Here is a 26,162-nt window from a genome sequence, read left to right on the forward strand (position 1 = left end):
ACAATCTGACTGCTCTTCGTGTCCTTGGCTGGATCATTATAAACCCTTCCTCACTAAGCATGAACATCCCCCAAGACTGTCCTGAGCCCTCTTCTCTACATTCTCTCAGGTGATCTCAACAGCTCCCATGGGTTCAATTATCTCTACGCACATGACTCTCAAATCTTTATCTCCACCCTTTTCTATATATTCTTATACAGATGGTCTCACACTGGTCATCAATTACTAGACTTCTCCAACTACATGCTCCATCAGCATCTCAAAATCAGTATGTAAAAAAATGAAAGGAACTCTGTTGAGTGCACCATTCATTGATCTTCCCAGACACCCAGGATGGCAACCTCAAAATTACCCCTTTTTTCTCTCTCCCTTACCCCCCTGATACCCAATCAGTTGCCAAGTTTTGTGGATTCTACCTCCTCAACAAATATCTTTTCTATCCCTTCCATTCTCTCTACTTAGATTAAATTACCCTAGCTCAAGACCTCAACACCTCTTCTTTGGACTATTACAAAAGCCTCCTAAGAGGTCTCCACAGTTCATCTCACCCTTCTCCAATCCATTCTCTACAGTTAACACATCATCATTTCTGATAAACAGTTGTGATCAAAAACCTTCAGTTCCTCCCCTAGTGCCTTTAGGATAAAAAAATTCAACTAGCTTTCAAACTCCTCCACAATTTAGTTCCTATCTACCATCCCAGACTTACTATAATTTGTCTCTACTCTAGGCAATATAGTCTACTTGTTTCCCAACTCAAAATTCTGTGATCCATGCTGAAAACATACTCACTCTTTTACCTCCACCTCTCAGAACTTGCCTTCTCTGAAAGACTCAGCTTAGAGGTAGAGTAGAGAAAGCACTCAGGTGAGCTCTCTTAATATTTCCCTCCAAACAACTTTAAATAATATCTCAAATCAAATTCTGGAGTGGCAGAACCAACAAAAGGTCAGCGACACATTCTTCCAGCCCAAGACACGCGGGAGATCAGCGAGAGATCTGTGACATATATTAGGATGATGTTAAAAAAAAATGGATAGGTGACAAAGAGGGATGCCCTGGGAAAAGAGGGAGAGGACGGGAAGAATGGGGGAAATTACCTCCCATAAAAGAGGTGAGCAAGGGAGAGTTTCTACAGTGGAGGGAAAAGTGTTGAAGGGGCAGACAATGCTAGAACCTTACTCACATCTAAATTAGTTCAAAGAGGGAATATATATATATATATAAAATATATGTATATATAATATATATATAAAATATATGTATATATATATATAAAATATATGTATATATATATATATAAAATATATGTATATATAATATATATACACACACATATATACATACATACATACACACACACACACACACACTCTCTCTCTCGGGCAGGCAATGCTTGAACCTAACATCTAAATTAGTTCAAAGAGGGAAAACATTTATATACTCAATTGGTAATAGAAATCTATCTTACCTAATATGCAAGTAGTATGAGAAGGGGGATCAGAAGCAAAACAGACTTTGAAGGAGGAACAGGACAGCAGATAGACAGAAGGATAAACAGAAAAAATTAGCATGGAGGGAAATGCACAGTCCGTAATCATAACCGTGAATGTGAATGGGATGAACTCACCCATAAAACAGAAGCAGATAGCAGAATGGATTAGAAACCAGAATCCAACAATATGTTACTTATAAGTTCTTATAAGAAACACTTGAAACTGAGAGACACACACAGTTAAAATAAGGGGCTAGAACAGAATCTATTATACTTCAGCTGAATAAAAAAGGCAGGGGTAGCAATCATGATCTCAGACAAAGCAAAAGCAAAAATAGACCTAATTAAAAAGGATAAGCAGGGAAACTACATTTTGCTAAAAGGAACCATACATATCAATACTAAACATAAATCTACCAAATGGCATAGCATCCAAATTCTTAAAGGAAAAGTTAAATGAATCACAGGAAGAAACAGACAGTAAAACTATAATAGCTTTCCCCTCTCAGAGCTACACAAACTAAATAAAAAAGAAGTCAAGGAAATGAAGAGAATCTTAGAAAAGTTAGTTATGACATATCTGGGGAAAACTGGGGATCAAAAGGAACATACCTTTTTTCTGAGCTGTACATGGCATCTTCACAAAAACTGACCACTTATTAGGGCATAAAAACCTCACAACCAAATGCAGAAAAACAGAAATATTAAATGCATCCATTTCAGACCACAAGGCAATAAAAAAATTGCATTAAAAAAAGACTCAGCTCACCTGACAACTCCTCTGTGAAATCTTTATTTTTCCCATCTACAATTGATAGCACCCTCTCCCACCTCATACTATCTTTATGTATTTATCTATGTACATTTTGTATCTCCACAATAACGAGTAAGTTCTTTGGAAGTAAAGGGGTTTTTTTTTTGTATTCCTAACCTAGTGCCCTGCACATTGTACTTAAATATCTGTTGAAGTGAAACTCCCACCAACACACATTAGTGCTAAGAATAAGTATTTTAAGTCTTCTCTCCCCATTCCCCCCCACCGTCCAAGGAAATTCCAACATTTTCCCGTTGGATTATTGTTTGGAACCTCTAACTCCCCAAATTAAAAAAAAAAGTCATAAAGCAGAAGGAAAAAAGAAATACTGAGATTTGTTGAAACCAATATTGTCTATATCTTTTCCCCTGTAAATTCACACTTTAATGGATGATTCCAATTTCAGACCCATGAAATATGAAAGAGAAAGGATCCTCCAAATTAAAGGTTTAAGCACAATGGTTTATCAATGTAACCACTACTTTTAGCAAAGCCTTAAAGACTTTAGGTGTTCCTATATCCAAACAGGCCACTCTAATCTGCAGCAGAGACGGTTTACTGATATACCTTTCTATCATCAAAGGATGCTGAGAGAATAATTTGGGAGGAAGACAGGTGTTATTCCCCAGGGTTGGGGGTGGAGGAAGGAGAAGGAAAAGGAGAAAAAGAAAGGCATATGGAAAAATTTAGGAGGAAGGTAAGTAAAAGGGCCCTTGTCACTAGGAAGGTAGTCGACAATAGCAACCCTCCCCCCAAAAAAGGAAAAGAAAAATGAAGTCTTGTCCCCCTCCTCCCCATCCCCTGTATTTATAGCATATAGGGAAAAAGATGCCAAGGTAAAAGATACATCCGATATAACTAAGTGCCTCCTGGAGGCGATAGAGCAGTCATGCCTCACCCTTCAGTCCCCACCAAATTTAATGATGAAAATTCCCGAAAACAGCTAAAACATAACAATCTCATGGTGCAGGGAGGAAAAAAAAAACCGAGGTACCCGCGGCCGAGCCCCAGATGCAGAAGAGTAAACCAGCAAACATAACTGGGGAAAGGCGAATTCCCCATGCTTAAGGCTTCCCTCTCCACCTAAACCTGCTGGAGTGAGATGGACGTGAGCTGAGAGCCAATCAGCAACGGGCTACCCTTGCTGCAAAGAACCGGCTCAGCCAATGAACGAGGCGACGGGGGAAAGGGGCGGGAGTCCCGTCGCGATCACGCTAGGCCGAGTCTCAGCTTTCCCTGGCCCCCACAGGCCCAGCGTCCGGCCAGTCCCGACCTAAGGGCGCGGGCGCGACGGGAACAGGGGGCGCGACTCCTGCGGAAAGGGAAGAGGGTAGGGAGGGGAGATCACGAAGGGAGGAAGCTGTCAGCAGGGCGGCCCCACCATCCGCCTTCGCCTCACCACAGCGCGGCGCGGCCCCCAGTTCTCTGCGACCAGAGCCGGGCCCCCAAGAGGAACGATGGGAACCTGGGAGGACCAGCTAGCTGGACCCAACTCAGCCCCGCTCCTCTCCTTACCTCTTAGTAGTACGGGAAAAGAGAAGAGGATGCTCGGCGTTAGACAGTACCCAGCTATGCCGCTCCAGCTGCGGCACCGCCTCACATTCAAACCCCGGCAAAATGGCGCGGTGGCGCGGCAGAGACCAGTGCGCAGGCGCTAGGGTGGCCAGAAAGGGGCGGGCTCCAGAACGACACTAATTCTGCCCACGAACGGCCCAGCCAATCCGCTGCCCGAAGCCTGAACCTGGCTCCTCCCACTTACCCAATGCTTTGCGCTCCCCCTCCCCCTCCCTGGTATCCTCCGGAATTGTAGTCTTTTACACTGTAAAATAACTCTAATGCTTTTGAGTACGCAGAACGTTGGGCTTTAGAGGTCATTCAGTCCAAGCACCTCATTCTTACAATTGAAGGAAACTTAGCTAGTGTCGGTGGCCGGGTCAGGTTTAAAACCCAGGTCTTGCAGTGTTATCTTCGTTATGCCACGCCGTGTCCCCATTGTTGTATGAAAAACATTTTGTAGGTTTTAAAGCAATTTGCAAATGCTGCCTGCAATTATAGAACCACAGCTCTAGAGCCAAAGGGACCTGGAAGGGCCCAACTCTCATTTACAAATGATGCAAATAAGCCCTAGGGAGGCTGGGTGTTGCCCAAGGTCACCCTAAGAAGCAAAGGTCAGAAGTAAGGGTTGAACCTAGGCTCTCTGACTCCAGAGCCAGGTAATATTACTATTATTCTATCATACCTTCAAAAAAAAAATTTTCCTTTGTCACTTCATTATGAAATAAAAATAACCTTAGGTTTTGTCTATTCTAATAGAATCTAACCTCTGACAGGTCCTACATCACCATGGAAAAGTCTTGGTAATGAATTATGTGTCTGTTGCCCAAGAATCAACCTAGTTAAATGCAAATAAGCTCATTACTGGAAGGTTGGCCATGGGAGGATGAAATTTTCAGCCAGAGCCACTAAATTTGTCTATTCAGGGGTGGAGGGTAATTCTCTATCAAAATCATACTAATGGAATCACAGATCCCTGAGGTATTACAATTATTAGTATCATTTGGTCATTTTTATCTTTGCATCCATATGACCTTGGCACAGAGTTGGAGCTTAATAAATACTTGGTTACTTGAAGAACCATTCATTCAACAAAAATTTATTGTTACATGTCTGAAAGGTATATTTGCAAGTTATCCAGGAAGATGCAAAGATGCCTAATTCATAGCATTGTACTCTTTAGAGCTTACAGTTCAGTTGGAGAGAGAACTTTGTTTTGAACTTTGAAAGTTCTGAAATTTCATTAATAAGCTCACAATACCTCCATGTCATTTTAAAAATTATTTTAAAGTTTTACCATTTTTTTTTACATTACAGACATTTGTAGGTTACTCTCACTTCATGACAGTTCTATTGTAACAAAGTAAAAGTTAAGAAAAACTAATAATAGTGTCCTTGTATGAAAGTTCATGTAATATCTCACATCTGTAGTATAGCATCCCCGCTCTCTCTTTTTATTAATTAACAGAAATCTAGTTTTCTCTGACTTCCCAACCAACCTATTTTTTAAAAGATTTTTTAAAGGAATTTCTTATAATATATATGCCTAGTCAAGCAAAACAAATTCCCCCAATGGCTGTACAAAAAAAATAATGTGCATCACATTCCAGACTCTAAATCTATCACATCTTTGTAATAGATAGTACAGGGTAGCTAGGCAGTACAACAACGGATAGAGTGCTAGGCCTAAAGCTTGGAAGGCTTAACTTCCCTGAGTTCAAATCTGACCTCAGATACTTTTTAGCTATGTGCCCTTAAGCAAGTAACTTAACCCTGTTTGCCTCAGTTTCTTCATCTGTAAAAGGAGCTGGAGAAGGAAATGGCAAAATAGTCCAGTATCTCTGGCAAGAAAACCTCAAGTGGGGTCACGAAGAATCAGACACCATTGAGCGACAAAGGATAGTATGTTTCATTATGTGTCCTTTGAAATTATAAATGGTCATCGTATTGATAAAAGTTCTTTTGTCTAAAGTTGTTATAGAAATTTGCCACCTGATTATGCTCATTTCATTCTTCATTGGTTTATAAAAGTCTTCAAAATTGTTCACTTTTTAATATTGATGTCGCAATATAAATTGTTCTATTTCTGCTTATTTTGCTCTGCATCAATTCATACAAGTCTTTCCTAGAGCCGTTAAAGTTAACACGTGCAAAACTGAACTCAGTATCTTTCCCTCTAAAACCTCTCTCCATATTATATAAAACCTCACCTCACTATCTTTCACTAGCCCCCACCCCCCATAGGCAATATGGTGCTAAGGCCTGAAGATTTCACCTTTGCAACATCCCTCCTTCTCTCCTCTAATACCACTACCCCTTCATGAAGTCTCTCAGCATCCCATGCCTTGACTATTACAATAATCTAAAGGTTGGTCATACTACCTCATGCCTCTCCCCACTCAAGTCCCTCCTCCCTTCAGTCACTTAAGGAATTTTCCTAAAGCAATGATCAGACCACGTGTAATAGTAATTAAGGTGGGACTTTTTGCTGTTGACCTTTAATGATTCTGGCCTTTGTTTGAATGGGACAGATAAAGTGGGATGTTTTTGTATTTCTTAGCACTGAGACAATTGGGAGCCATTGATTTGTATCTGATGTGATATTGGGGGTGGGGAACTTTTCCACACCCACCCTGGGAACAGGATGTATAAGCTCAGAGATTAGTTCTTTCTTGGAGCTCTGTACTGTAGCAGGCATGACATGTGACTCTGGGCCAGCCATTGTAATGAGCTCCCCAGCTGAAGACTCAGATGTTGATAACTACGAATTGTATTTGGTCTGTAATTCAGGGTGCTGGTTTTTTCCCCCGAACTAAGTAAATGATATTTGTATGCTGGATTAAAGTAAGATTGTTAACCCCTTAACGTTGCTCTCCTTAATAAAGCAGATCAAAAGGACCTGGGCTTGCAGCATTCTGTGAGCTGGTTGTTGGCATTACACCCCCACAGCAGCTGCTAGCCAGAATGTTGATACACCATGTCACCCCTATACTCAGTAAACTCCAATGACTTCCTATAACCTCCAGGATGATATAAAAATCATCTGAATGGCATTCAAAACCCTTTGTAACCAAGCTCTTCCCCATACCTTTTCTTTCTTTTTATGCAATACAACTCAGCCTCCCCACTCCACCCCAGTGTATTCTTTGATCCTTCTCGTTCTTCCATGAACAAGACACTAAGACTCTACTTCTCTCAGTTCTAGACATTTTCACTGGTTGTCTCCCATGTCTAGAATCCTCTCACTCCTCATCTTTACTTCCTAACTTGCTTGGCTTCCTTCAAGTCCCAGCTAAAATCTCACCTTCTGTAAGAATCCCTCTTGATTCTAGTGCCTTCTTTCCATTAATTATTTTCTATTTATCTTTTATACAGCTTGTTCACACATGTTTGTTTGCATATTGTCTCCCCAATCAGATTTTGAGCTACCTGAAGGAAGGGACTGCATTTTGCCTTTTTTTTTTTAATATTTCCATCATTTAGCAAAGTGCCTGGTACATAGTAAGTGCTTAGTAAATGCCTACTGACCAACCGATTTCCATGTTTCTTTGAAATTATCTACTTTTTCATTACTTATATCACAAGATTATTCTATCACATTGATATGTCGCAACCTACTCAGTTATTCTAAGTTGTTGGACATACTCTTAGTTTCTAGTTTTTTCTACTACAAAAAGTTTTGCTACCTCAAAAAAGAAAGAGATGCTACATTTTTTGTGTATATAGAAACTTTTTCTCTTTCTTTGATCTCTTTTGAATTTAGGCCTAGCAGTGCTATACCTAGGTCAAAGGGAATATACTATTTACTAACTTTTTGTGTATAATTCAAGTTGCTTTTTTTAAAATTTAGTTTAATTTTATTTTCACTTCCAAATTTTCCCTTCCTTCACACCTCCCCCAACTATGGAAAAGGCAAGAAAAACAGTCTTACAGAACAATAATCTTTCCTCACATTCATATGCCATGTTCAACCATTCCCTAATTGATGAGCATCCCCTCATTCCAATTCTTTGCCACTACAAAAAAAATGCTGCTATAAATCTTTTTTTTTTTTTACATATGGGTCTTTCTTTGATCTCTTTGGAGTATAGATTCAATAGAGTCATTGATGGGTCAAAGGGTATATACAGGTTAACAGCTTTTGGGGCATGATTCCAAATTGCTTTCCAGAATGGTTGGATTAGTTCATAGTTCTACCAATAGTCCATTAGTGTGCCTGTTTTCCCACAACATTTGTCATTTTCCAGCATTTGTCATTTTCCTTTTTTGTATCTTAGTTAATTTGATAGATGTGAGATGGTATCTTTGAGTTGTTTAATTTGCACTTCTCTAATTCTTAGTGATTTAGAACATTTTTTTAATATGACTATTGGTAGTTTGGATTTCTTCCTCTGAATACTGCCTATTCATATCCGTTAGCCATTTATCAATTGGGAAATGGCTCTTTTTCTTGTAAATTTGACTCAGTTCCTTATATATTTCTGAAATGAGACATTTGTTAAAGAAACTTGCTGCAAAGATTTTCCTGCTTTTCTTCTAATTTTAGCTGCATTGATTTTGTTTGTCCAAAAACCTTTTCATTTTGTGAAATCAAAATTATTTATTTTACCTCTCATGAACCTCTCTTTCTCTTGTTTGGTTATGAATTCTTCCCTAATCCATGGATCTGACAGGTCATTTCTTCTATGCTTCACTAATTTAGTTATGATATCATCCTTTTTGTCTAAATCGTATACCCAATTTTGAACTTATCTTGGAATATGGTGTGAGATTTTGGCACATATACAGTTTCTGTCAGACTACTTTCCAGTTTTCCCAATAATTTTGTCAAAAATGAGTTCTTGTTCCAATAGTTTGGGTTTATCAAACACCAGGTTACTGTGTTCTTTTGTTTCTGTATATCGTATACCTAATCTGTTTCACTGATCAATCTGTCTATTTCTTGCCCAGTATCAAATTGTGTTAATTATTATAGCTTTGTTGTACAGTTTGAGATCTGGTACTACTAATCCTCCTCTCCTTAATTCTGATCTTTTTTTCATTGAGTTCCTTGATATTCTTGACCTTTTGTTCCTCCAGAATAATTTTGTTACTATTTTTTTCAAGCTCTATAAAATGATTTTTAGTAGTTTGATTGGTATAAATTTGAATATGTAAAGTAACTTAGCTAAGATTGTTCATTTATTTTATTGGCTCAGTCTCCATGTGAGCAATTAATGTTTTTCCAATTATTTTGATCTATATTTATGTGAAGATTGTTTTATAATTGTATTCATAGAGGGCAGCTAGGTGGTACAGTGGATAAAGTACCAGCCTTGGAGTCAGGAGGACCTGAGTTCAAATCTGGCCATAGATACTTGATTCTTACTAGCTGTGTGACCCTGAGGAAGTCACTTAACCCCCAATTGCCTCAAAAAAAAAGAATATATAATTGTGTTTGTATAATTCCTGTGTATGTCCTAGCAGATAAACTTACAAGTATTTAGACTATTCCTAGTTATTTTAATGGAATTTCTCTATCTATTGCTGCTGGGCTTTTAGTAAGAAACAAAAATACAAATGATTTATATGGTTTTATTTTATATCCTACAACTTTGCTAAGATTGTTAATTGTTTCATTTAATTTTTTTAGTTGATTCTCTAGGGCTCTCTAATTATTTCATTTAATTTTTTAGTTGATTCTCTAGGGCTCTCTAATTAAACTATCATTAGTTGTTATTCAGTCGTGTTAGATTCTTTGTGACTACGTATGAGGTAAAGATACTGGAGTGGTTTGCCATTTTTTTTTCCTCCAGCTTATTTCACAAACAAGGAAACTGAAGCAAACAGGGTGAAGTAACTTGCTGAGAGTCACAAAGAGAGTAAGTGTGTGATTTTAATTCAGGAAAATGAGTCTTCCTGACTTCAGGTTCTGTATTCTATCCACTGCACTGCCTAGCAGCCCATCATATCATCTGCAAAAAGTGATAGTTTTATATCCTCTTTGCCTTGTTCCTTCAATTTCTTTTTCTTGTCTTGTTGCTATACTTAGCATTTCTAACATAATATTGAATAGTAAATGTGGTAATAGAAACCCTTGTTTCACCCCTGATGTTTTTGGAAAGGTGTTTAGCTTATCTCTATTATAGATAACACTTGCTCTGGGCTTTAGATATATACTACTTATCATTTTAAGAAATTTTATTTTAAGGAATTTTATTATTTATTAATTTTAAGGAATTTGTCAAAAGCTTTTTCTCCATCCATTAAAATAATTATATTATTTTTGTTGTTTACAGTCAATTATTAGTCAACTAGTTTTCCTAATACTGAACCAGCCCTGAATTCCTGATATAAATCCAGCCTGGCCATAGTATATGTTCTTTGTGATATATTGCTGTAAATCTCCTTCTAGTGATTTCTTTAAAATTTTTGCAGAAATATTCATTAGAGAGATTAGTCTATAGTTTTCTTTCTCTGTTTTGATGTTTTCTGGATTATGTATCAAAATATATTTGTGTCATGGAAGGAATTTGGTAGGACTCCTTCTTGATCTATTTTTTTCATATAGTTTATATAACATCGGAATCAATTTGTTGTTGATCTACTCTCTCTTTTTTTTGATGTAAGCATTTAGAGATACAAATTTTCCCCTAAGCACTGCTTTGGCTGCATCCCACAAATTTTTGTATGTTGTCTCATTTATTGTCATTATCTTCAATGAAATTACCATATTTCCCCATGTATAAGATGCACCCTTTTTCAAAAAATTTGGGGTCTAAAAACTGGGTGTGTCTTATACAGTGGTTGATTTTATAATCATCAATGCTGAGAATGCCACTTTGCATGAAATATGAATGACAGAAGTATGTTAAGGGCCATTTCAAAAATTGTTGGAAATTCAGTCCTAATCCCAACCCAAAATTCATTTAATGATTTTGTATGTACAGTAAAAACACTACAATTCATAACATACAATAGTCTAGAATCTGAGCTGAGGTGTTTCTGGCAGCATTTGTTGGAGTTGCATGGCATGATGGCATGTGCGATGCAAAGTGTACGTACATGTTGTGTGTTCAGAACCAAGGCTGCAGTGAAGCAGCTTGATGCAACACAGGCAAGTGCTGCCAGAAACACCTCATATCCATTAGGCATTTGATTTTGAATTGATTTTTGCATTTCCCGCTTTTTCACACTTGTTGTCTTTGCGCTCATTGTTTTGCATTTGTTACCAGTATACCAGTATATTAGCTTACGTTTTGCCACACCCTGCCCAGAAATGGCTCAGAAAAGATTTTCATATAGTGCTGAATTCAAGTTAAAAGTGATCCAGTTTGCAAAAGTGAATGGAAATAGTGCTGCCGAACGTAAATTTGGTACTCCTCCAACTGAGAAAACAATTCAAGACTGGCTACAGGAAGAAGAAACCCTACTGAAAATGCCATGGCAGAAGAAGGCCATGAGAGGCAAGTGAGAAAATGGCCTGATTTAGAGAGGGAATTGAAGATATGGATTGAAGAGCAAAGGGCAATTGGAATTCCTGGGTCTACAAAGATGGTGCAGCATGAGGCAAGAATTGCTGATGAAAAAAGAAGTTACTGATTTCAAAGGAGGACACAATTGGTGCTTCAGGTTCATGAAACGGAATGGACTAAGCATGCGTACATGCACCAGACTTACCTAAAAGATGCCTGAAAGCTATGAATAGATGAATAAAACTTGAGTTCAATAACTTTATTTAATACATTTTTTTTTCAAATTTCAGGCCCTAAAATTAAGGTGCATCTTATACATGGGGAAATACAGTATTTGTTCTCTGACTCATTCATTTTTTAAGATTATTATTTAATTTCCTACTAATTTTTAATCTTTGTTTCAAAGGCCCTTTATCGAAGATAATATTTATTGCATTATGATCAGGAAAAAGATATATTTAATATTTGTTTTTCTGCATTTGCAAGGTTTTACTGCCCTAATGCATGATCAATTTTTGTAAAATTGCCATGCACATTTGAGAGAAAAGTATACACCTTTCTATTCTCATTCAATATCTTTAGAGCATCACTTCTTAAACTGTGGGTCACAACCCATATGGGGTCATATAACTGAATTTGGGGGTTGTGAAAAATTTGGAAACAATAAAAGGTTTCTGAACATGCAACAACCAAAAATTAATTCAAAATCAAATGCCTAATGGATCTGAGGTGTTTCTGGCAGCACTTGCCTGTGTTACATCACGCAGCTTCACTGCAGCCTTGGTTCTGAACACGCAACATATATGCACACTTTGCACTACAGATGTCATCATGCCATGCAACTCCAACAAATGCTGCCAGAAACACCTCAGCTCAGATTCTAAACTATTATATGTTATGAATTGTAGTGTTTTTACTGTACATACAAAATCATTAAATGAATTTTGGGTTGGGATTAGGACAGAATTTCCAACAATTTTTGAAATGGCCCTAAACATACTTCTGCCATTTTGTACCACATATTTTATGCAAGGTGGCATTATCAGCATTGATGATTATAAAATCAAAATATCAATCAACTCTGAAAAATGTTGAAGATACTCTACATCCTGCAGTATCAAATATTCCACCAAGATTGAATTCTTTATGTAAAAATAAAGAAGCACACCCATCTTATTAGTATGCAAATTTTCTTTCATCTTTAATAAATGGTAAAATTATATGTATACCAAAGAATTGTTTTAAAATAGATTTCTTTATAATTTATTATCAATAAATGTTTGATTTGTATACCTATTTTATATGCCTAATGCCCAGGGTTGTGTAAAAATTTCTCAGGTGAAAAGGGTTTGCAAGTGGAAAAAGTTTAAGAAGCTTGCCCTAGAGATCTATTATATTTAATTTTTCAAAATTTCAATTTGTTTCTTTAACTTCTTTTTTGTTTATTTTATGGTTAGATTTATCTAGGTCTGAGGGGGTAAAATGAGGCCCCCATAATTATAGTTTTACTGTCTACTTCCTCCTGGCACTCATTTAGCTTTTCCTTTAAGAATTTAGATGCATAGGGAGGGGGGAGAGGATAAGGGAGGGCTCTTTAGAGGACAGAATGAGGGAATGTAGAAGGAGGGTATAGAAGGGTGTTTAGATTTATGGGAATGGGAAGATAAGGGAGGATCCTTGGAGGGGGGTAGGCAGGTAATAGGAAGGCAAGGTAGTTGGTAGAAGTAAAGCAGAGGAGGCAGGAGGGATAGGAAACAAGAGCTATGCACAAACAAAAACAGATCAGGAGTAGAGTATGTTTGGGAAAGTATATGTCTATATATGTATATGTGTATGTATATATCTCTAGCTATAGAGAAACATCTAAACTTTATTGTAGCCTTCAGTGGGGGCATGGGGGGGAGGGAAAAAAAAGAATTTAGGGGCTATTGGTGTGTGGTACAGATTTATGAATCCAAGAATTAAAACAGAGGCGTCTCAAGGTGAAAGTAGAAAGGAAAATTTATTACAATCCCGTGGGAAAGGGCAACTCCAGGAACCTCTCAGTGTCAGAGCGCACTGGACACAGAGAATTGGGGTGTTTATATAGGTCCCTAACCTCAATTCCCCCTCCCAACCTCCTTCCTCTTGGCTTGAAGACATAAGCTTTGAGGGTACAATCTGGACGCAATAAATCTATCCCAGGGACAATGGCAAAGAACAAATAATATGGTTATTTTTGACAAGCAGGTGATGGACATAACCTTCCCACCATTCTTATCCCATTCTACCATCAATCTAAAGTGATAAATCTATCTTAATGACAATGACAATGACCAAATGGTTTGGTTATTGGTGACAGGCAGAAGCCAGTTGTTGGTTACCTCATCTTCACATCTGTGGCAGACTACCCTTTCCCACCACCCTGACTTCTGTAATGGATGCCTCCCATCACCCTTACATTTTGTCTCCCATCATTCATACCTAACTGGTCTTGCACGTCTACATTGCACCTGGCTTTCCGGCTTTTCATCCATTTTTCTCCCAAGAGGAGGGTCCCTTATCCTGGGGTCAATACACAGGGGGTGAGCATCCTGTGTCCTATCCTTACTCTCAGAGGATTTTATGGTTGCTGACTTATTCACCTCAACCCTTCTTTCTTTCGGGCCTCTCACCCTTAGGTAAATACACAGGATGTGAGCATCCTGTGTCCTATTCTTATCCTCGGGGGCCTTACGGTCATTAGCTTAGCTTATAGAAAAGAAAACATCTAAGTACAGAAATAGCTTTGCAGAAAGGAAAACATCTAAGTAGAGAAATGGGGCTCACTATCCTACTTATTTCTATTTATTTAATTTGTCCCCTTTTATGAGAGGTCTTCACTCATTCCACTCATTGGTAAATACTACTGTTTAGAAAAATGTAATTTCCCTGTTTATCTCTTTTAATTAAGTCTATTTTTGCTTTTGCTTTGTCTGAGATCATGATTGCTACTCCTACCTTTTCTGCTTCACCTGATGCCTATAGATTCTTCTCCAGCCTCTTATTTTAAATATATTTATCTTTCTGCTTCAAGTGTGTTTATTATAAACAACATATTGTCGGGTTCTGGTCTTTAATCCATTCTATTATACTCCTCTTTCATAAGTGAATTCATCCCATTCACATTCACAATTATGATTGCTGTATATTTTCCTTCTGTCCTATTATCTTACATTTTTGCTTCTCTTCTCCCCCCTTGTCCTCTTTAACAGATTGTTTTTCTTCTGGTCGCTACTTCCCTTAATTTGCCCTCCTTCTTACTCCCATTTCTCCTTTCTCTTAACTTTTTTCCTTCCTATTTCCCTGCTGGGTAAGATGAACTTCTGTACCCAGTGTATGTATATGTGTATCCTTCCCTCCTTTCACCAGTTCAGATGAGAGTGAGGTTAAAGTGTCACTTGTTCCCTGCCTCACTCCACTGCCTTCTCTGTTACAGAAACTTTTCCTTGTACATCCCATTTATGTGAGACAATTTTTCCCATTCTTTTTCTCTCTTCCCCACTCTTCCAGTGTGTTCCTTTTCCTCATGCTTCCATTATTCTTTTGAAATCATCCAAAAGTTATCTGTGTGATTAGACTCTCTCTAAGAATCCTGATGATGATAACGCTCTGAGGCATTACATGTATCATATTACTATCTGAAAACATAAACAGTTTTTTTAGACTTTTAAGCTTGAAACATAATTTCTTATTCGTGTTTACTTTCCTATGCTTCTCTTGAGTCCTATATTTCAATGTCATATTTTCCACTCAGCTTTGATACTTTCTTCAGGAATGTTTGAAAGTCCTCTAAAGAGTAATTAGAACTTTGTCAAATCTATAAGAATATAAGTCATTCCCCAATTGATAAATGGTCAAAGGATATGAACAGGCAGTTTTCCAATGAAGAAATTTAAACATAAAAAATGCTCTAACTCATTATTGATGAGAGAAATACAGATTAAAACAACTTTAAGATATCATTTTAAACCTACCAGATTGGCTCAAATGACAGAAGGGGAAAGTGACAAATTTTGGAAAGGATGTAAAAAAATTGGGACACTCATTCGTTGTTGGTGGAATTGTAAAATGATCCAGCCACTTTAGAGAGCATTCTGGAATTATGCCCAAAGAATTATTAAACTACCTGTACCATTTGACCCAGCAATACCACTACTTGATCTATTTCCAAAGGTGATTAGGGAAAAAGGAAAAGAATCTACATGTTCTAAAATGTTTATAGCAGCTCTGTGGTGGCAAAGAAAAGGAAATTGCAGGGATGCCATCAGTTGGGGAATGGCTGAACAAGTTGTCTTATATGATTGTGATGGAATTACTACTGTACTAAGAAATGATGAGCTCAATGATTTTAGGAAAACATGGAAAGACTTGCATGAAATAATGAAGAGCAAAATGAGCAGAACCAAGAGAACATTGTATATAGTGTAACAGCAGTGTTGTTTAAAACTGATTAAGCAAATAGCTATTTTGTCTATTATAAGTACCCAAATTAACTATAAAGGACATAAGAAGAAAGATGCTATCTGCATCCAGAGAAAAAACTGATAAATACAAGTATGTATAGAATAATTTTACATATATATATATACGTATATACATACATATATATATATATTTGTGTTTAATGGTAGCCATTTCTAGAGTTGGGTGGGGGAAGGAAGAAAAAAAAGAAAAAAATTACAGGATAATTTTGTTGTCTTCTTAAAAGGAATAGCAAATTGTGTGTAGTAGATTTGCAGTTTCACATACAATCATCTTTTTATTGTACTATGTTATGAAAATGCTTGTTTTATTCCATAAATCAAAAAGAAAATTAAAAAGGAAAAGAAAGTTCTTTATTTCATTAGAGATCCATTTTTTCCCCCTGCAGTTTTGCTGGGTAGATTATTCTTGGTTGTAATCCTAGACCCTTTTCCTTCAGAAATATCTTATGCCAAGCTCTTCATTTCTTTAAAGTGGTGGATGCTAAATTTTGTGTGATCCTGACTGTGGCTCCACAGTAGTTGAATTCTTTCTTTTTGAATGTTTGCAGTATTTTCTTCTTGACTTGGGAGCTCTAGATTTTGGTTATAACATTCCTGGTCAATTGTTTTTCTCTTGAGATATGTCACATTTTCTTCTATTTTTTTTTCAGTCTTTTGAAATTTAGTCTATTATTTCTTGAGGTCATGGAATGGAATCATTAACTTCCATTTGACCAATTCTAATTTTGAAGGAGTTATTTACTTCAATCAGGTTTTGCGTCTCTTTCACCAAGCTGTTGTCTATTTTTCTTATATTTTTCTTACACGCCTCTCATTTCTTTTCCCATTTTTTCTTCTATTACTCTTATTTGATTTTAAATTTTTTTTTGCTGCTTTTAAAGGAAGAACTTAGTAACTCTTCATAACTCTTTGCTAGAAACTTAGGAATGCTTTCGTCTAGAAATTCTTGTTGGGCCTATGTCCAATTTGCATTTTTTTGAGCCTTTGTTTGCAGATAGCTTCAAATAATTGTGTTCTTCTGTGTTTGTATCTTGAGTTTCCCTGTTATCATAGTAGCTCTTTAGGGTTGGGTTCTATTTTTGTTTCTCATTCTTCCAGTCTACTTCTTGACTTTGCATTTTGTGTTACTGCTGCGTTCTGCGCACTTTTGGGGGTGATGTCTGACCTGAGCTTTTGTGTTTTCATGTCCTTCACTTGATTTCACAGCTCAGTATGGGGGCCAGTAAGTTTTCAGTGCTCCCAAATTGGTATGATCTGGGGAGAGGTCTGTTCACTGTCCCCCTTGTCTGTTCTCTGCAAGTTGCTGATCTGTTGGCCTTGTGCATATCTGGGTTTTAGTAGACCACTACTGGACTCAATCACTGTTAGCCTGCTGGTAGACTGTGCAGTTTCAGAACAACTGAACCGCTGTTAGCTCTGATTTGGTCTAGGATTCCTGCCCTTATTATTCTACTCTAGGTTGATGTGCTAAGCTAAAGGTTAGAACTGAGTCATCACTCTGGTCCCAGGCTCAGAACCAAGTAGTTACATTTAGAAACTTGTTCCTTCCTCAATATTCAGCTAAGGCTCTGTTCACAACCATTCCTCTTTGCCCTAGATCTGTGACCCAGAACTGGGTGATGGGCAACAAAGATGCCAGTTGGCACCCATTCTTAAACCTAGCACCAGTTCAAGGATACCCTAGGATTGTTTTCTGCCCTGGTGCTTTCTGACCTGGTGCTCTGTCTCAGCCTAGTTTTAGCTCTCCATCCTTTGTGCACTCCTGGCCCAACTCTCTGTTCTGTCTCTGCAATCCTCTCTGTCTGTCTCCCTAAGCTGTCCTAGACTGGAGAAATGACTCACTGAGTTTTCTTTGCTTCAGTGATCAGAATTCAGTCTGGTGAGTTTTCTAGTTTGTGGCAAAGGAGGTATAGTTGGGTGAGCTAGAAAAAATGCTTCCTCTCACTCCATCGTCTTGACTGCCCCCAGTTGCTTTCCGGAATGATTGTACTCCTTCATAGTGGGTCCACTAACAGTATATCCAATGTGCCTGTTTTCCCATAGCCCTTCCAACATTTATCATTTTCCTTTTTTGTATATTTGCTACCCTGTGGAGGTGAGATGGAATCTCAAAATTGCTTTCATTTGAATTGTGTATCTAATTAGTTTTGAGCATTTGTTCATATGACTATAAACAACTTGTATTTCTTCCCTTGAAAACTATTTATCTTCCATGCCATCTTATCTGTTTGGTGATTTGTTGTGTTGTCAAAAAAAAATTCACCTCTGATAACCCATCAACTGCTGAGTCCCTCTTCCTTTAGCCAGGCCAGTCTTCAGACAACAAACACAGAATCTCTTGATAGGCCTATGCTCAAAACCATGCCAGCTTGGGAAGAGGACTTCCTACCACTAGTGGTCAAGTCACAGCTATAAACTTGAAATGCACCCACCTCTATGTCACAAGAAGGCACTGGAAAAGAATTTGAAGCAGAGATATGATATGTATACAAATAATTACCATACTAAATAGTATGTGATCAGTACCAAATAAATGGTGTGGATAATCAGGAGTGTAGGACCATTAATTATGAGCTGGAAGGGGACTTGAAGACTATCAAGTTCAACCTCCTCATTTTAAAGATGAGGAAACTGAGGCAACTAGCTGGCGCAGCCCTGGAGTCAGGAGGACCTGAGTTCAAATCCAGCCTCAGACACTTGACACGCTTACTAACTGTGTGACCTTGGGCAAGTCACTTAACCCCAATTGCCCTGCCCCCCCCCAAAAAAAAACAATAAAAATGAGGAAACTAGGGGCTCATAAGCTGATTTGCCCAGGGTCACTTAGCTTCTACATGTATGTCAGAGGCAGGAGTTGAACTCGGACCTTCTTGACTCCAAGTCCAGGGTCCTAGCCACTATGACAAAGTTTAGAAGACGGAGAAATCACTGTGAGGAAATCAATTAGAATACAAACTTCATTAGGTACGAGATTGTACATTATTAGTTAATATGTTAAAGTTCATAGAATTTAAAAATTTCCTCATTATTCTCAAATCCCTCATTATACTTAGGAGAAAACTGAAGACCAAAGAGGAGAAATTACTTTTTAAAAAATTTATTTTATTTTTAGTTTTCAACATTCATTCCCACAAGATTTTGAGTTACAAATTTTCTCCCCATCTCTACCCTCCCCCCCACCCTAAGATGGCATGTATTCTGATTGCCCCTTTCCCCAGTCTGCCGTCCCTTCTATCACCCCATTCCCCCGCCCCCCCTTATCCCTTTTCTTTCTTGTAGGGCAAGATAGATTTCTATACCCCATTGCCTGTATATCTTATTTCCCAGTTGCATGTAAAAAACAATTTTTTTTAACATTTGGTTTTAGAAGTTTGAGTTCCAAATTCTCTCCCTTCTTTCCTCCCCACCCACCCTCCTTGAGAAGGCAATCAATTCAATACAGGTTATACATGGAGGAGAAATTACTTGACAGGGTATATAGTAAACCTTGACTGGCACCCGGGTATTCTGGGCTCCTGAAGCATTCTTTTCCTATAGGCTCAAAAATTGTTGGTTCCCTTTTTGTTCACTGGGAAGACACTATCTCCTTCAAGGCCTAGAAAAATGCTTGGCAGATGTAGGCGTGACTGCTGGTATGTATTATGTTTTGCCTATGTAAATTACTTGTATCCACATGGCTCTGTCTAAATGTGGATCAAAGGAAATCCAGAATAGCTATCTCTAGAGTCTCTTCCCCCAATCTGTCTCCAAGGGATACTTACATTTCTGCCAGGAAGGGAAGCTGGAGGTTGGGGCCAAAGGCTGGCAACTCTGCACTCCTGAGAAAGAGAGAGTACCCAGTGATAACTGTCTCTATCTGTTCCCTTAAATACTGTTTCATCTGGGGAAATGATTTTTAGATTCGAATGGAACTCCCAGTCTCTATCTCTTAATGGAGGAGTGCCCCAAGCTATATATACCAGGCTTGACTCTCTTTCCATCAAATACCAGTTGCACATTGAAAACATGTAGCATGTAATGAATAAATTCATTTATCCAAGTCAACAGCAAAAAAGAAATCAGAGAAAATGAATATATGACAATGTAGCACACGATACACAAGAGTGAATGAGTTCCTCCACTGGGAAGGAAATAACTTATCTCAACCAAAAGAAAAGAACCTCGATTTCACCCAGGGGACATTTCCTGAAGTCTTGAGTATAGTAAACTGGGGATAGGGACACGATTGAGGCACCAACTTTTTTTACACGCCAGGCTCTTCCCACACTCTCTCTTCAGGGACTTGAACAGAGTTGGTAAACACACGTTTTCTCTCTCCAAGCTGCAAGTCAGTAGACCAGGATCTCTCTTCCCTCAAGCTCTCATCATCTCTGCCTCTCATACAGGTATTGAATAATCTGTTGCCACCAATGAAGAGAGTCAGTTACCCAAATAGTAGTTAATTCATAAATGTTTGTTGAATCAATAACTGGAGAAAGGTAGGATTTAAGCTGTTTCAAATGATGGGTGGACCTTTATTAGGTAGATGTGAGGGTTGGGGAGAGCCATTGTGTGCAACAACTCAATAAAGAGTTTGGAGTCCTAACCCAGAATCTGAAAAGGCATTTATTATTCTTTCTCGTGAGAAAGGACACCACCCAAGCGGTAGAGGTTGGGGGTACTTTAATTATATTTTGCTTTTATTCAGTCTGAATAAATGGATACATCCCCTGAACAGAGTACAGGAGAGTACAAAGGACCCAGATGGACACCAGTCTTTTTACTGACCCCGCCTTCGAATCTCCTGCCAGGCACTTCATTGCCCAGATACAACCCCCTGACTACCTACGTCATGCCCTCCTCAAATGGCATGAGTACAAGCCTCTAACCTTTCACCTGAGAGCTCTGATTAGAACCAGTTTTTGACTTACATTCTGCTAAACCCGGGGGAAAGGGGGAGGAAGAGCGATACTTTCTGTGGAAACAAAACTGCTCCCCCGTTTCTTACAGCAACCAACATAGATACTTTTTTGCCCCCTTATTTTGACCATAAGTCCAGACTATCTCCACAAGCCCTCTTTCCAAGATCTCCACTTCCAAGTCAACCAACATTTAAACTAACTAATAATCTGATTGTAAGGCTTTGGTAAGATAAAAAATATATTCTCTCTTTTTTAAAGAACTAGTACCTTGAACCCATCTAGTGAAGATCAAATAAGATAATGCAGGCAAAGAAGAAACTTAAAGTGATATATAAATAGAGGCTATTGTGATTATTTGCTAGATACATAGGTGTTTCTGGTAACTGCTGAACTGATTTGTTCCCAGCAGCTCTTTGCTCTGAAGGAGGTAGAGAAAAGAATGAGGATGTAGGTGCCCATGGCCTCTTTGATGAAATATAAACTCCCTTAGCTTGGCATTAAATTCCCTTCACAATCCAGAGCCCATAATCCACAATCCCCATTACTGCCCTTTGTACATGTAATGAGGAGTGCCTTCCCCCCATGCGTATAGCATGATTATAGAAATCATGAAATCTAAATCTCAACCTTTCTGTAAATTGAATGGGATCAGCATGGCTCAGGGCTTCTGACTGACAGCTAGGCCTAAGTCTCCAGTTACTAAGAAATCACATGACTTACAGGAATACGGAACTTAGAGTAGCCGACCCCACTTCCCCCCCACTACCACCTCAGCATGAGCCTCCCCAAAATAAGGATAAAGACGTTTTTATGAGCTTGCATTGGCTAAACTAGCCCTTCCTTGTTCCTGGGTTGGATTTCCCGTGAGACTGTGAGCCTGAACTCTACCAATGAGGGTGAAGGTCAGTGGTGGGAGGAGGGGGGAACTGGCTAAGGTATATAATCATGCTTTACTGTACTGCGCCTCTCGTGCTGCTGGTGGTGACAACGCCCTTTCCTCAAGATCATGATAAAGAAGTTTTCTGTTTCTACCTCGAGAGACCTCTGACTCTTTTAATTAATTGCTGGTGGGTGGTCTCACCCCACACATTTGTTTGAAGGGAGTTAGAATAGCATCTCCAGCCTCTAGTCTAAGCAGAGGGTAGAAGATAAGAGGTTTGGCCACTTTGTTCTCCTCAGAGAGAAAGCTAACACTGGGCTAGAATTCTGTCTGAACCCTTAAATGGTTTTCAGGTTCAGGCTAAACTTCTGAACACTACTCATTAATGGGGAAAGCTTTACATCCAAGGCTCCACTCACCTTCTCACCAGTTCCACAATGAACACACATAGCAGTTAAAAAAGATGCCCATTTACCCAAGTTGATAGTATTAACCACACAGAGTTTAGTCTAAGAAAGACAAATAAATAGGTTGTGTCCTTTGATGTTTTTATTTCTCTCAAGCTGGTGACATGCATGCATTGCAGGGGAGCTGCAGTACAGGACTAGGCCCCCCTAAGGGAACCCGTCTAGAACTGGGCTTGATTTGGGGTTGGGGTACATAGTTTATGTATCTTTCAAAGAATAGCTATTCCCAAGGGGTGCCAATCACCTCTGATTGGCCAACACACTGGGAGGTGGGCTCTATTAAAATGAGGGTCTTGGGGTAGGTGACTTTGGTCACTTAATCTTGGTCAAAGAAACATCAATTTCTCTATCACCTGTCTTGACAATAGGGAGGACCAACATTTTCCCAGACTGTCAGGGCAACACAATGAGCAGGAATACACTCGTTGGCCCAGAATAAGGAGAATCTGGAAGGGGGATGGGGGAAGCTCTGAGTCTCCAAGATAATGATTACTAAATCATTTTTCACAGTAGTAAAACAGAAAACAGAGAAAGTCTACATAGGGGAATATATACCAGATAATTCAGCGTGAAGGAGCTAGGTAACCACTCAATCAAGAGAGTGCCGGATCTCACCCAAGGAGAAATTCCCTGAAGTCTCTAGTGTAGCAAGCTGGGGATAGGGACATGATGGAGACTGCCTGTTCCTTTATGTCAGATTCTCCCCAGAGTCCAATTTTCCCTTCAGCAGCCTGAAGTGAGGTTGGTATCATCCATCATCTCTCTCAAAACTGGAAAGCAGAAGTGCCCAAAGTGACTGCAGAGCCCAAAGAGACTAAACGGATTCTTGAAAAGACTCTGGAACTTGGAGATCTTGCCAACTCCACTCCACCCCTTAGCCAGGCACAGGGTGTTGATCTTCACCAATGAAGAGACAGGTCCACACCAGTGGGACTTGGGACTTGGGGTTTGGGGGGCTAAATTTAAAAAAAAAATCTTATTTCCTTATCTCAGCATTTTTTTTTTCAAAAAGCTGGGACACTTAACTCTGTCTTGTGCAGTTTACTTTATTTCTTAAAATATAGGTCTGGAAAGAAAAATAAAAACAGGCTTCCAAAAAGCCCGTTGTGATTTAAATGGAGCTACCTTAAAACCCAAAGCACTCAGGCTTTCATTGAAAGGTCGATAATAGGTCACAACTAAAGCCTCTCTTGCTCATTGTTTGGGTTTTGTTCACCCAGGGTGAGTGTAAATAACAGTGGTTTTCTGTTCTGGCCAGAAACTCTGGAAGAGAGAGTGAGGCTGAAGCCTTTGCCTCACTTAAATCCAATTCAAACGCAAGTCAAGATGTCACCCTCATAATGTCATAGGTCCTCTTCTAGAACCAAGGGAGGACAGCAACAACAACAAACGACACATTTCAGGAAAATCAGCATCCTTGCTGCCTGCCCCCCAGCTTGGCATTCAACTTTCTACCTTTGCATACATAGCCTGTCCTCCATACTTGGAATGCTCACTCTTCTCACATCTGCCTTTCAGAATCTCAAGCTTCCTTCACATCTCAGCCCTCTTACTAGCTTTGTGATCTCTTCCCTCCCCCACCCCCCACCCCCACCCCCCCCAAGCAAAGGCCCCTTTGCCTCTTACTCATGTCAGCTGTGATCTCTCCTTGTTGCAATGAGAGCTTCTAGGACTACCCTTCAGGGTAATAGTACTTACTCACATGTCATTTCCTGCTGATGCTCTTTCCAATTCTCCTTTAGGATGAGGAGGGGTCCCTAATTTCAAATAAACAAACATTGGTGAACTCCAGTTACACAAAAGTGTCGCAGCCAGAACAGAGCACAAAATTTTAGCTATGATCTGATCAGAGAAGAGTAGAAATAAGAAAAATCTTGGTAAATATTAAATAATTCAATTTTAAGAAATTCAATATGTAGCAAGATCCCCAGCACCTGAAGGCCAGGTAGATTACATTTCATTCTTCCCCCAGGGTTCTCTGGTACCCTTTGTGCAATTGGGGAGTTTCTGAACTCTCTGCAAATTACTATAGCTTCTACTGATGTTCCCCCCAACTGTAAGGGGCGGTCCCCTGCAACTCAGTTCCATTTATTCATTAACAATCAGATTAGCTTTTTCTAAGGAGTGTTTACTTCAAAAAAAAAAAACAAATATACAAACATACTCCTCCAACACACGGAGGGCATAATCCTCCTCCCCACTTTGCAAATACAAAACCATATGCAATGCATAATTCTTGTGGCTCTTCAACCTCCATGAAGGGGTGGATTGGGAGAATCCTTTCATATTTCTTTAACTGGGGGCAGCTAGGTGACTCAGTGAGGAGTCCTGGAGGGACTCACCTGGAGTCAGGAGGGCCTGAGTTCAAATCTGGCATCAGACACTTGACCCATTTACTAGCTGTGACCTTGGGCAAGTCACTTAACCCCAAGTGCTCTGCATTCACCCCTCCAAAAAAAAAAAAAGACAAGACAAAACATATTCTTCAACTGATCTTTATAATTTGCTTGATCTCTATAATTTTGTTACATTCACTTCTGAATTTGGGGGATGTAGTCTTTTCTACTCACATTATTGTAGTTACTGTGTATATTGTTTTCTTAGCTCTGCTTAGTTCACTCCGCATCAGTTCATAGAGATCTTTTCATGTTCCTCTGTTTTTATCACAGACATCATTTCTTACAGCACAGTAATGTTGCATTATGTTCATTACTACAATTTGTTTTGCCATCCCGCAGTTGATGGACATCTACTTTATTTATAATTCTTTACTATCAGAAAAAGTGCTGCTATGGGACTTTCTTCTTATTGATGACTTTCTTGGGGTATAAACCCCTCTGCTTTAGTCACCTTTTTTTTGACATAATTCCAAATTGCTTTGCAAAGTAGTTATCCTACTCCACTAACGTGCCAATCATTTCACAACTTCAACCTTAATTATTGCCATTTCTGCTAATTTTCAGGGTATGAGGTAAAACTTCAGTGTCATTTTGATTTGCATTTCTTTTATTATTAATGATTTGGAGCATTCTTTCATGTGGTTTTGAGTACTTTGTAATTCTTCTTTTGAGAGCTTTTTCTTCCATATCCTTTGACCACATATCTATTAGAGAATAGCCATCAATCATATATGTATATATGTGTGTATATATATATGTATATGTATATATATGCATATACATATATATTCACTAAATGATGACTCCTTATCAGAGAAATTTGATAAAAAGATTCTTTCCCATTCAACTGATGCAGTTTTAAGGGGTTCAGGGCCCCTCAAGGACCAGGGTGCAGGACAGGGTCATCTGGAAAGAATTCACAGACTCAAGCATTCTTTAAGGCAAGTTGACAAAGGTTTATTTTTATACTTTTCAGTAGGCAAAAGTTTTTAAGGAACCTGCAACCTTAGAGGGGTACAGTTAAAATTTATATACGATAAACTATAGTAAAACATGTGCCAAGTATGGTAACTAGGTGATTCAGGGAGAGATTAGGGAGTGGTTAAGGAGTGGTCAGTTCTTAAAGGAACATGCACTTTTAGTATCTACTGAATAGACATTCTACCCAGAGTTCACTAGGAAAAGCCTAAGGGGGAGCACAGCGGCACAGGGAGGTATGGTTTTTAGTCTGCTTTGTTACTGTTAACTACTGGTCAGGGCCAACTAAGGATTGCCCAGTCTGGCACAAATCAATGTCTTGTTCAACAAGAGAGATGTAAGGTGTATACATATGTCTAAAGTCTAGGATATACATAATGAGGAGTCTAGGATGCATATGATGAGTTAGGGAGTTAGAATAGATAGTCCAGTGGGTACTGAATATCTTTATGAGACAGTACAAAGCCAGTAACTAATAATTCCTACAGGTACAGTTTGTGACTATACCAGGGAGAGAGAGAAGTATTTTGCTGGGGCCCAGTCATGGGTAATTGCTAGGCATAATGTCCTTGGGCTGGAAGAAACTGCCATGGATAGTGCTTGGAGGCTAGGGAGAAATATGGTCTTGGAATTGGTGTCTGAGCACAGGCACCCAAGCACCTGATCACAACCACTTCTCTTCTTATCCTAGATGCATTAATATTGTTTGCCCAAA

At 38.8% G+C, this 26,162-nt stretch overlaps 1 protein-coding gene across 1 annotated transcript in view; it reads right to left on the reverse strand.

Moving 5' to 3' along the window:
* CSE1L (chromosome segregation 1 like) overlaps positions 1–3,970 on the reverse strand; it is a 67,972-nt gene extending 64,002 nt beyond the window's left edge. The window contains exon 1 of the mRNA XM_036748985.1: positions 3,825–3,970. The gene's annotated coding sequence lies outside the window, so the exon portion shown is untranslated. The remainder of the gene's footprint in view (positions 1–3,824) is intronic.
* Between the last annotated feature and the right edge of the window lie 22,192 nt (positions 3,971–26,162).

The sequence above is a fragment of the Trichosurus vulpecula genome, chromosome 3, assembly GCF_011100635.1.
Source record: "Trichosurus vulpecula isolate mTriVul1 chromosome 3, mTriVul1.pri, whole genome shotgun sequence".
Classification (NCBI taxonomy): Eukaryota; Metazoa; Chordata; class Mammalia; order Diprotodontia; family Phalangeridae; genus Trichosurus; species Trichosurus vulpecula.